The sequence below is a fragment of the Falco punctatus genome (assembly GCF_963210335.1).
Source record: "Falco punctatus genome assembly, chromosome: 3".
In the NCBI taxonomy this organism is placed as follows: domain Eukaryota; kingdom Metazoa; phylum Chordata; class Aves; order Falconiformes; family Falconidae; genus Falco; species Falco punctatus.
The window spans coordinates 35,244,795-35,254,479 of NC_137582.1; the positions used below are offsets into that span (position 1 = coordinate 35,244,795).

Consider the following 9,685-nt stretch of genomic DNA (forward strand, 5'->3'; position numbering starts at 1 on the left):
GCATGCTAATTTATTTTTATGAAAAGGAAAAAAGAAATCAGATTTCATGGTGACTGCACAAACACGTGCAGTGTGGAAATGAATGCAGCATTCAAGGGCAGGTCCAGCCAATAGAACCTGTATTTTATGAGATATTCTCCTTCTTAATTTTTTAACAAGACCCTGGTCAAAGTCTATATCCAACTTATTATAAGAAAGTAATATAAAAGATTCTGTGTTTACTTTAAAAATCTCACTAGCATTGCTATTACAATGTTAATTTGGAAAAAGGATTTTTCAATTAATCACTGAAAGTTTGTTCTCATATAGAGAAGATACTTCATAAAGGCACATATCTTAATATTTATACCTCTGTAGAACAGAAATAATTTATTGTCTGGGCAATTTTTGGTCAGGTATAAGAAAAAAGTGAATAGCAGGAAAATATTTTCTTTTTGACAGAGATCAAAAAGAACCAAAATAGGCTCATTTTGAACATGAGTGTTTACAACAGCTTGTCTGTGTCTGTCAAGATTTACTACAATTCACTCAAAATATCTGTATTATAGACCATGCTCAGAAATCTTTTTTATCCCAGATTTTATCAAAAAAATTACAACTCATTGCTTGTGCATGATTACTCTCAAACTGTTACAGAAGACACTGATGGCTGCACGTTATTTACTCATTGCATGCCTGTAGCTACTCACTAATGAACCTACTTTAATAAAAGTTTTCTTTCCAACTTGTGGCATCTGCACCAGTTGATCGCTGTCAAAAGCAATGCTGTATGTCTGGTACATCACAACTTACTTATATATGAAAATGTACATTACTGGGGACTCTGACACTGTAGAATGTTCATCCTAGAAAGCTGATCAGTGAGTACCAAGGATGTAAGGACAATTGCAAAAAGCTTCAGATACTTCCTGCTCTCGTGAAAGGGGTTTCTAGACAAACATATCTTAATGCTTGAAAATAATTTTAATGTTATATCAGAGTAAGGAAAAAAGTCCTAGAGCTAGAGCCATACTTGTATAAGTCCATCTTTATAAGACTTAATCCTTATCACATATGTTAAAAGGAAGATGTAAAATGATACCCAAAGGGAAGGCAAATCAAATCAATATTTAGTGCATCAGAAATGCTATCATAATGTATGTTTCTATTTCTCAGGACAGGCATCCCATTTTGCAAGTGACCAGTCCTAAATCACTGAGATTTTCTTTGCCTTTTAGTTGAGCCACCAAGGGCAAGCAGGAAGGTACTTCCCTTACCCTACCATTCCCTCCCAGATATTTTTTTTTCAAGCGATAGACTATAAGTTACAAAAAAAAAAATTCTTCCCTTCAAAAAACATAGCTCATAAAATGGAAAGACCATTTTCAGAATAATCAACAAGACTGCTGAGTGTTGGGACTCTCTGGCATTAAGTTTCAGTTCTGTGCTGGTAGCACGTGTTGCCCTGCAGTAATGCAGTAAAAATACAGCAAAATCAAAGTGTTGCAAAGAGCTGTGCAAAACCTTCAGTGAGTTCTAAGGAAATAATATCTGAACACAAGCAGTAAAACCAGGCTAGAAGGTGACACCTAGACCCAGTTTTATGACAGACCTGGAGGTGAACCAAAATCAGCAATAGCATTGCCTTTGGAAACTATTAATAAGACAGACACCAGCAATTTGGAGAACAATGTGTATTCAATTTAAAGAATTACAGTTGGATGATTTTCCTAGGGCATTTTCTAAGTCAGCAGGGTCAAAGGTAGACTTATAATACAACATGTATTCATTATTTATTTATCTATCTTTATTTTTTTATTTTTGGTGAAAAGCAGCCCCAAGCAGACTTCATTGTGTAGGAAGTTCAAAAAAACCCAAATAGTTTGCAGAGATCACTGTAGGCTTCTGCAAAGAACAATGAGGAAGAGATGCCACCTCAGTTTTAAGCAGAAGCATAAAGATTGATGATTATAATGCACAACATAATCTGACAACGCAGCCTATTTTTGAGAATGTTTAACATATTACTAACTCAAAAACCAGAAGAAATGAGATGGAACAGAGGAAAGCAGAAATTTAAGGCCAAAATCGTTAGCTCTTCAAAACTAAAAATGTGATGCTGAATGTTCCATAGATAGGGGCTGGAATCTAATTATCAGTCTTATGTGCTCACAGTCATCATCGTAATGCCATTCTAAAGTACCCGAGATCTCCGTCCCTTCTGAGCTGTGTACAGAGGGAGGAGGGGGAATATTTCCAAAGTAACATCCAGAAACAGTTTTGGATTTTTCTGCCAAAGAATCTCAAAGATAAAACTGCTGAAAAGGTCCTGGACTTAATGTAGCATTTAAGTCTTGGCTGATGATTCACAACCAGTAAATATCCCTCTAATGGTTTATCAGATTTTCGATAATGATTTGAGAGACTTGAAAGGTATTTCTTGAAACGTTATGATTTTTTTCCTTGTAAAGCAATCAATATGTACATACTGTGCTGCTTGATCTTATCACTAGTTACAGCTGGAAGTATATGACTGAAACATTTATTAAAAGTCCTCTGCTTTTTTTATTTTGTGTGTTTAATTTTGTAATGAAAACTCTCAGTGATTTACTGAGAAAAGATTGCATGTATCAGAAAGATTGGGATTTCTAGTTTTGATCATGGAAAGAGGCAGAGACACAGGCTTTGTCTGAAGTTAAGACCTGTACTAGAGGTCAGATGAAGATGTTCTTTCCTTCTCTGTTTCTACAGAGGAAGTTTATGAAAGGCAACAGAAAAAAATCAGGTCAGCTGTGAAAACAAAGTGTTCTTAAAATCAGAACTTGCACTGCTTACATATGCAGCCATGCAAGTCTTTTCTTTTTTCTTTTCTTAAAGCTGGTATGAAAATAATCAACACCAGATTTTCCCTTAAGAGAACAGATTCTCTCTGTTCTGAACCCGTCAAAGGTTTTTCTCTCTTTTCTGAGTAGAGAGGTGGATGGCACTGCTACAGCAGTGTACAGAGACTTTGACAGAGGCTGGAGTCCCTTCAGTATTTCCAGAATTTTATAGGTTTTAGAGGTTTTATGACAATAATACTTTCTTCAACTTGCACATATACTGTAAGGTTTGTATAGATACTTTATGATCAGGTCCATAGTATGTGTTTAAAAGAGACTTTTTAAAATAGATGAGCAATCTGGATTCAAAATCTAAGTGATGGAAAGTAGAAATTGCAAGTACTCTTAGTAAATTATCTTTATGAGTAGAGTTTGAGAATGTATATCTTGACTTATCCTGCAGTCATCTAACTTCAGGTTCTAACCACTGGTTTTCTCAGTTTAAGAGACAGAATTGTCTTTCTATATAGATTGCTTTAGAGTATGATTATCTTCAGCCTGTTGATTGTTATTTTAATAGACTTCATTTTTAAAAACTATTATTGATTTTCCCAGATCTCATATCATTACTGGAGTACAGTTCCAGAACTTGTAAATTTTGATTTTTTGTAGAAGACTAAACAGCATACAGTAAGTGCTGTTTCACTGATGATAAATTTTGTTATTGATGAACGTAGCAGCATTTGCTGCCAGCCTGAGCAGGGCTGAGGACTGGAATTCTATGTGTGCATTGAAACCAGTATTACATTTATATTTCTGACACCTTAGTTTTCAATGACATTTCAAATACAAACTTTCAATAGTATGGTGCATTCATTTGCTAAGTCCCCCTAATACATGTCAAATCACATAATCCAAATTACATTATTTGCATATGTTAATCTTTTTTAATAATTCTTATCAATCCTTACCAACAGCTGATGCATTTTTATCAGATCACCCTAGATTTCCATTTTTTCTTTTTGTTGAATCGTCGTATATTGTCTGCTATTCTACAAACTTACTTATGTAAGATAAAGAAACCCCTCCCAACATTTAATGGTTTTAATGAAGCCAAAGCTGGTTTTAAGGTTTTTTTTGTTACCCTAAATTTGTTCTCCATAAAACTGAAATGACTGGCTGAATTTCTTTGTTATGTTCTCCACTTGTATTTCAGGTGCTTGAACTTCTGCTCTCAGACAAATTTTTGGAAGTAATTTCTGAAACTGTACGTGCACTGTTTATCCCTTTCTCTCCCCTTTTCAAGATAGATTGTAAGTTCTTGATTCCTCAAGCTTTCCTCCTTACTTTTAGTATTTCCTCCCAGCAATTACAAGAACAAAAATTCTACTTTTCTTCCTGAGGCAGGCTCCCACCGAGCTGTGGGGAGCACCATGTAAGTTGTGCATGTAGGGTTTGGTCAGACCACTACTCTCTCAAAAGATGTTTTTTGAAACAGTTATCTTCCGATACTTTTGATTCACTTGTGCAGTCCAGAAGAAAAAATAAGTCTGCTTAAAGTGTCAAAGAAAAAATTCTAGTTTATTTACCCTGCATGCTTCACTGAGGGACAGTTTAGCAACATTTTACTGTTTAGCAACATTGGGAAATGAATAATTTCAAACAAGCCAACCTTCTCAGGTCACCATGAATTCCCTTCAAAGCTACGAGAAGAGTGCTTCCATTCCTGAAGCCGCTGACTTGTTGAATAGCAATTATATATTTTTTTTGTATAAATGTGATGTGAATATTCAATGACATTTTTACTCCTGCAGGTCATGAGTGTCTTCTTGCTCAGCCTTATTAGTGAACACTTAATTGTGCTGAACTCTACTTCCTAAAAAGGTATGCAGCAGTGGGAATATCCTGGGGCTATTCTAGGATAGCTTTACATGAAGAAAGCTGTCTCTATAACATGCTGAAGAGATATTCCCTTGTTGTCTGGGTCTCTGATGTTTTAAGGAAAGAGGCAGAGTTTTCTTATATGTATCTGGGTCAGTAACTACACTTGTTTTCCCCAATGAGATTTGGTTTTCCAGTCACTTTAACTCTTAGTACATACTGTATTAAAGGCTGCTGTTTTCTTTGAACAGCAGCAGCCTCAGTACTGGGGGCTCTTTATTGCCCTAACAGGCAAAAAAAAAAAAAAAAAAAAAAAAAAAAAATGGAATTGATCATGGACTGATCCAACTGTAGTATTACAAGACTCAACAGATGCCAACTCTATTTTTAAAGGCTGAAAGTGATTATGCTAACTGTAAAAGTGGACAAAGAAGATAAGAACAGTAAATGGTCTGAACTAGATGATCTTTGAGGTTCCTTCCAAGCCAACCCATTCTGTGATTCTATTATTCTATAAAATGCATGATGAAAAGATGGCAAATGGGACTTTATAAATAACAGAATATATAGCAAGCAATGCAATAGATCGAAGAATGCTGATGGGACGAAATACTCCTTCATTTGGAATTTCACAGAATTTCGTATCAGATGTTTTCAGTACACATGAAATTCTATCTCCAGCAAGACAAGGATACTCAAAAAACACACATGAGGTGACACCTGTGGACAGCACATCTCTAAAAGCAGCACTAGCTTAAGCCAAAAATACTATGACCTTCTGCAACAGCCACATGCATTCTACATCGCAGCAGCTACCTGCATAACTTTTGAAAATCTTTTATTTTATTATCACTTATTTAACCCTTTAATAAATGCACATGCTACTTTCTATGGCGCTCTGCACACAGGGAAATCTAAGAGTGGACAAACAAAATTGAGGACTGAGGCCAAAGAATCATAATCCATTTGATAATTACAGGTAAGGTTTTGACATGTCTTCTATAAGGAGAGATATCAGCAGAATAAAAGGAAGTGTGATGTCTCCCTTCTCATTACTCTTTAAAAAAGCCGCCTGAAATATCACTAATCATCTGTTGGTTTTAAAAGCAGCAGAATATTCACAAGATCTGGATGACACTTCAAAAAAATTTTCTGTTCACAGCGTGTAAGCATAAAAAATAGCCCTGACAATTTCAGCTAAGCAAACTGTAATATGCAATGGAAACAGATGTTTTACATGAGGCTGGTAGCCAAGCCATGCAGAATCATTAATGCATTTGGAGCTCAATTTCAATGCCATTTGATGTTGACAGGATTCTTCATATTGTCATGAAGACATCTGGGACTGGTGCCTTGGAATTCACCCCTTGGAAAGGGACAGGATCTGTAGCTGCTTTTAGGATAACTGTTGACTTTATCAGTGGTTCCTAACACTCAAAAGTAAATGCGCTTTGCCTCAGCTGGTGTTGTGCTCTGATTGTCATTGCCAATGTGCATAAAAGATCCCATGAACAATGAAAATATGAAGCTGAATAAAAGTAAACTCCTATTTTTCCACCTTTGCCTTAACTTTCTGACCACTGGTTCAGGTGTGTAGCAGAGAAGTCCCACACCAGCCTCTGCACTCCAGGCATTGCTCTGCCATCTGCTCCAGGGTGCTGCCACACACCTTCCTTAAAGCATGTCTGCCTGCCACACAGGCCATCACTGTCTCTTTCTTCTCCTTCATTTCTTCTGAGTAACACTTAGAGTGTTAGACTGAATCATCATTAAGGATCATCTTTTCATCCTTTTTCATACACAGGCCTCCACCAGGTGGTCCTGATTTAAGTTGTGAAGCTACACTAGCCATGAACAATAACATGAATTTCTTAAAGTTGGTTTATAGGTAAGTCAGTTTTTTCCAAGGTTGTTTTCTTCAAGGGTAGAAGCCTGCCTTGACTCCTGTAACAGTGACGTTGCAAGAAAGACCTCAGTGAAAAATGAATGTCTACTACTTGCCTCATAAGAGGAAGCTTGGAGGCATGGAATCTGATGTGATTCCATGATTTCATGAGAACACGTGAATGACTGCCTCTCCATGGAGAAGACCCACATGTGCACTGCAGCCTGCCACAGCTCTTATCCTGACCATCCTCAGCAGCTGCAGCCCCAAAGCAGGTCAGTCTATGATTCAACCCTTTTATTTCAGAAAAGCCTTATCACACATGTTTACCAGTTTTCCAGTGTTTGTAAGATTGCATTTGTTACAATGGTTTCCCCTCATTCAGTCATTAGGTCTGTGCAATGAAGTGACAATCCACCCTATCAGCTAGATAACATCCTGAATTAAGGATAAAACATGCTATAAATCTGGGTGTGCAGACGAATATATACATGGAGACTATGTGTGTATGTGTAGGTAGGTAACAACAAACATACAGAAACAGCTTTAATCTGAGTTTTGTAGTGATGCAAGTTTCACAATTTAATATTTATTTTTAATTCTCATTGGTTACAACCATGTATGGAATAAATAAAATATGTTAACTACTTAATATTAGTGCAACTTTGACTAGAATCAAACTCAAAGGTACAATGGAAGTGAAACATTAATATTATTTTTAACTTAGAAGACTTATGTACGATGCTACAGATTGGAAAAAAATAAAAATATATAGAACCTTTATCCCATTCATACAGACCCATCTTTTTTTTTGCATCTGCTCCTCTAACAACAGATTTGTAACCAGGACAGAATTTGCAAATACAAATTCCTTATATTTTATGTTTGAAAAAGCTCATTGTGTCTCTATTTTTTTGATGCTCCTTTCTAACCTGATGTACTTTTACATTAAGTACAAAATGTCTGTATACCCTTCTTCAAATATTAAAGAAAAAGATGGGTTAGGAAAGCAACGCTTGTAATACTGTTCAGAGTGTACCAAATCCAGAAGCAGAACTTCAATGAATAAGAAAAAGCTACAAAGCTCACTTTCATTTTATGCCAGAAGTTCAAGTATTTTATTGAGAGGTAGTGAGGAGTTATAAAACCTAAAGTTTACTCTACATACATTGGAAATTATATGTCAATATTTGTTTTTATTATTTATTAAGGGCCACCAAAAACGCCTTCAAGTTTGAAAGAGAACATGTTAAATGCAGTGGACAGGAAATGTAGTACTTGTGTACTAACACAGCTCTTACCCTTACATTATCCCTTATAGTTCTTAAGCCTTATATTTCAGAATAGCAATTGCTTAGATTAAATCTATCCTTCAAAAGGCCATTGAGTGATATGAATAGGAGCAGTATCAAAATTACTCAAATTGTTTTGTTTGTCTGTTAAGACTTTCGCACTTGTTAATTAGCTAAGAGGTATTAATGAAGCATCCCTGTACACAGTATTGGTATCTAATATAGTGAAGACAGTTTTATTGATTGGGATCTTAAAATTACAGACAGTTTTAAAAACAACAAAATTGCAACAGACACCCTTATAATTACAAATTTGATTCTAGTTATGTTTAATTCTTTTTTTTTTTTTTTTCTTTTCTTTTACTTTATTTTTTCTCTTTGCAAATCACAGATTTTCCTTGGGGTCAGGAGGGGCGGAAGGGAAAAAGGAAGAAGGCAAGTTCTCTTAAAAGCATCTTGTGCAGTTTTCATGAATGACTAGATCTCTACAACAAAAAATTAACAACTCAGCTACCCAGTCCCAAATTTTCTCATTGTACACCATAACCAGGCTTTAACAGGAGAGAATGCAAGAATGCAGCTGGCTATAGAATGAGCTCCCAGTTTACATAACAGTGAAAGTAATCAGTATGTTAAAATGAACTAGATTAATTATAATCTGCCTGTATATAAATAATGTTCTTCCACTGCTGCTACAGGGGAAAAAAAAACAAACCAAGATGATATATTTTATTGAATGTGAAGCAGATGATTGATTTCAGTTGCAGAGATTTCAGCAGAGATCTGTCCTGCAAACTTTCTACATGCAGCACATCCATTTGTTTGGGGTGAGAAACGTGAAGGAGACCTGTGCAGATTAAGCTCTAAGGACCAGAAACTGAGGTCAGTGATATAGCTGTATATATCCCTTCAACTCTGAACCATAACAATGCTTCTGTCCAAAGTCCAAACTTTACCTTCTTTTGAATTGCTATTCCTCCCCTCCTGCTCTCTGCCTGAAAGCACACAGTCCCTACATGGCATTTTCCTTAGAGATGTGTCTTTTTTCTCAGCCTCAGGTATACTCTCCATTTGTAACTTGACCTCTTGCTCTATTCCCTTACAGTAACACATACTTCATGACCTGACCCGCAGCACTTCATTTTTACTTGCCTCAGTTACACTTCCATAATGTTCTGGAGGAGACAACGTTGATACTGAAATACCCCTGCCTGATGCCATAGCAATGTAAAAACTCAAACAGGTGCCTGACTGGAAACTCATGCATTTAAAGCCAGTGAATTTTAAGGGCTGGAGTGTCTTAAATACAGAACAGAGTCGCATGCATGCTTCCCTCCCCCCCACCCCCGGCTTCTGTTTCTGTGGTTTAAGCAATCTAGTTAATTGTTCTGAAAGTTGTGGTGAAGAAAAATAAAATAACTGACCTGGTATCACTGCCTCCCCTAAAGCAAACCATGTAAAAAGTCCACCGAGTGAAAGCATGTCAACCCTGTCAAGTCAAAGGCTACAGCAAGCTGTTCATTAAGTCCTGAATAAAGGATGCTGTTCTGAACTAAACTTATATTTGATCTCTATTTCTTTGCTGATATTATAAAGCAATTACTTATTGAGGGTTTCCATAGTAACAAGTGAGATAATTTTTTGTTTTAAAGCTCTTTTATGCACTTAACATACAGATACAGTGGGATAATTGCAGGGAATACTGTTCCTGCTTTCCTGGTATTATTTAACCAGAGCAGGGTAAGGAAAGCATGGTTTTCAATGAAACTGGAGATTTATTTTCCCTCCTCTGTAAGAACATGAAAAAAACTTTACAATTTACTTAC

The 9,685-nt window shown here is 36.1% G+C and overlaps 1 protein-coding gene across 9 annotated transcripts in view; it reads right to left on the bottom strand.

Moving 5' to 3' along the window:
• RALYL (RALY RNA binding protein like) overlaps positions 1-9,685 on the bottom strand; it is a 404,596-nt gene that overhangs the window by 114,506 nt on the left and 280,405 nt on the right. The gene's annotated exons all lie outside the window — the stretch shown is intronic.